Source organism: Scomber scombrus, chromosome 5, assembly GCF_963691925.1.
Source record: "Scomber scombrus chromosome 5, fScoSco1.1, whole genome shotgun sequence".
NCBI classification, from domain to species: domain Eukaryota; kingdom Metazoa; phylum Chordata; class Actinopteri; order Scombriformes; family Scombridae; genus Scomber; species Scomber scombrus.
In genome coordinates, this window is record NC_084974.1 from 32088757 (window position 1) to 32092086 (window position 3330).

At 45.9% G+C, this 3330-nt stretch overlaps 1 long non-coding RNA gene across 1 annotated transcript; it reads right to left on the bottom strand.

Moving 5' to 3' along the window:
- Positions 1 to 1853: 1853 nt before the first annotated feature.
- On the bottom strand, positions 1854 to 2921 carry LOC133980091 (uncharacterized). The gene is made up of 3 exons (XR_009925153.1): positions 2901 to 2921; positions 2075 to 2132; positions 1854 to 1912 (listed from the first exon to the last, which is right to left on the bottom strand). It is a non-coding gene; the product is annotated as an uncharacterized LOC133980091 (long non-coding RNA).
- Between the last annotated feature and the right edge of the window lie 409 nt (positions 2922 to 3330).

A 3330-nucleotide genomic window follows, 5' to 3' on the forward strand; every position in this document is an offset into this window, starting at 1 on the left:
AAGAAGGAAGGAAAGGAAGAAGGAAGAAGGAAGGAAAGGAGGGAGGAAGAAGGAAAGGAGGGAGGAAGAAGGAAGGAAGGAAAGGAGGAAGGAAGAAGGATGGCAAGGAGAGAGGGAGAAAAGGAAGAAGGAAGGAAAGGAGGGAGGAAGGAATTAGGGAAGGAAGGAAGGACAGGAGGGAGGAAGAAGGAAGGAAGGAAAGGAGGGAGGAAGGAATTAGGGAAGGAAGGAAGGACAGGAGGGAGGGAGGAAGGAAGGGAGGAAAGGAAAGAAGGAAGGGAGGAAGGAAGTAAGGACGGAGGAAAGAAGGAAGGAAAGGAGGGAGGGAGAAACAAAATAAGGATGGGAGGAAGGAAGGAAAGAAGGACAGAGGAAAGAAGGAAGGGAGGAAGGCAGGGGGGAGGAAAGAAAGAGAGAAGGAGGGAGGGAAGAAAGAAGGAAGGAAGGGAAAAAAGAAGGAAGGAAGGAAGGAAGAAAGGGGGATGGAGGAAGGAAATAAGGAAGGGAGGAAAGATAGAGGAGGGAAAGAAAGAGAGAAGGAGGGAGGGAGGAAGGAAGGAAGGAAGAAAGGGGGATGGAGGAAGGAAAGAAGGAAGGGAAGAAAGAAAGAGGAGGGAAAGAAAGAGAGAAGGAGGGTAGGAGGAAGGACAGATGGAAGGAAGGAAGGAAGGAAGGAAGGAAGGAAGGGAGGAAAGAAGGAACAGTCAAAACAGACGGGGTCAATTTGACCCGGGAGGACGACACGAAGATTAATGTGTTCAATGTGTGTATATTGGGTGTGTACTCAGTGTGTATACTGAGTGTGTGTACAGTGTGTATTTAGAGTGTGTACCTTGTAGGGTCGCTCACAGGATGGAGTGATACCAGCTTCCTCCAGAACTCTGCAAAGAAGCAGCAGCATCAGTCCCGTTAATGAATCTGTGTGTGTGTGTGTGTGTGTGTGTGTGTGTGTGTGTGTGTGTGTGTGTGTGTGTGTGTCGTACTAACTTGTGGAAGTCAAACTGAGCTCGTAGTTTGAGGCAGATCTGGAAATATCTGAGCGGTGAGTTCATTCCTTCGACGCACGCTGCACACGCGCCATGTTTCTCCCACTCCTCCTTCCTGTTACACACACACAAACACACACACACACACACACACACACACACACACACACACACACACACACACACACACACACACACACACACCATGATAACATCAGCTTAAAGGACCACTCTGTTGTTTTTCTTCTCGTCTCTCATGTGCAGAGTCACAAATATATAGTTTCATTCTGTGTGTGTGTGTGTGTGTGTGTGTGTGTGTGTGTCTATTTGTCTGTGTGTGTGTGTGTGTGTGTGTGTGTCTATTTGTCTGTGTGTGTGTGTATTTGTCTGTGTGTGTGTTTATATGTGTGTGTGTGTGTGTGTCTGTTACTCTGTGTGTGTGTGTGTGTGTGTGTGTGTGTGTGTGTGTGTGTGTGTGTGTGTGTGTGTGTGTCTGTTACTCTGTGTGTGTGTGTGTGTGTGTGTGTGTGTGTGTGTGTGTGTGTGTGTGTGTGTGTGTGTGTGTGTGTGTGTGTGTGTGTGTGTGTGTGTGCGCGTCTGTTACTCTGTGTGTGTGTGTGTATATTTGTCTATGTGTGTGTGTATATGTGTATGTGTGTGTATGTTACTCTGTGTCTGTCTATGCGGTGTGTTTGTGTGTGTGTGTGTGTGTGTGTGTATGTCTGTTACTCTGTGTGTGTGTGTGTGTGTGTGTGTGTGTGTGTGTGTGTGTGTGTGTGTGTGTGTGTGTGTGTGTGTGTGTGTGTGTGTGTGTGTGTGTGTGTGTGTGTGTGTGTGTGTGTATGTGTGTATCATTACCAGAACATGAAGCTGGATCTTTTCTTCACTAACGACGGCCAGTGTTCATCCAGCTCGTCCTTCAGCTCCTGCAACACAATCAGCTATCAGCCAATCAGCTGCCAGCCAATCAGCCAATCAGCTGCCAGCCAATCAGCCAATCAGCTGCCAGCCAATCAGCCAATCAGCTGCCAGCTTTTCACACTGCCTGTTAAAGCCATCAGCTCTACCTGTAGATGAACTGGACTCACCTGGACGTCAGACTGGAACATCCGCCAGCAGTCGCAGCATCTCATGGCCTTAAGGGGCCTTCACACACGCACACACATACACACACACACACACAGAGTAACAGACACACACACACACACACACACACACACACACACACACACACACACACACACACACACACACACACACACACACACAGAGTAACAGACACACACACACACACACACACACACACACACACACACACACACACACACACACACACACACACACACACGGTGAACCTCAGAGGTCAGGGGTCAGCTGTGTTACTGTGTAACAGTGGGTGATAGGAGGTGATAATAAAGGAGGTGATAATAAAGGAGGTGATGATAAAGGAGGTGGTGATAAAGGAGGTGATGATAAAGGAGGTGGTGATAAAGGAGGTGATGATAAAGGAGGTGATAATAAAGGAGGAGGTGATAATAAAGGAGGTGATGATAAAGGAGGAGGTGGTGATAAAGGCGGTGATAATAAAGGAGGAGGAGATGATAAGGGAGGAGATGATAAAGGAGGTGGTAATAAAGGAGGAGATGATAAAGGAGGTGATAATAAAGGAGGTGATAATAAAGGAGGTGATGATAAAGGAGGTGATAATAAAGGAGGTGATGATAAAGGAGGTGATAAAGGAGGTGATGATAAAGGAGGTGGTGATAAAGGAGGTGATAATAAAGGAGGAGGTGATAATAAAGGAGGTGATGATAAAGGAGGAGGTGGTGATAAAGGCGGTGATAATAAAGGAGGTGATAATAAAGGAGGTGATTAAGGAGGTGATGATAAAGGAGGTGCAGGTGTGATATTTACCACAGACCGTGGATGCTCCAGCTGTTGATGTTCTGAGGAATCCTGCACTCAGACTCCTTGTTCAGAGACTGAAGGACAGACAGGAAGTGAGACAGGAAGTGAGACAGGAAGTGATGTTAGTGATGCTTTTATTATATTCTATCCTCTTATTATTATCTATTTTAATCGTTTAGCCTTTTTATTGTATAATTGTAGTTGTTTATATTATTATGTTCTCGCATTCATGCTAACTTTTTTCATTAATATATAAACTCTGCTTCACACATGATTATTGTTTTTAATCCTTTCCTTTCCTACCTCCTTCTTTCCTACCTCCTTCTTTCCTTTCCTATCTTCTCCTTTCCTTTCCTTACTCCTCCTTTCCTTTCCTTACTCCTCCTTTTCTTTCCTACCTCCTCCTTTCCTTTCCTTACCCCTCCTCTCCTTTCCT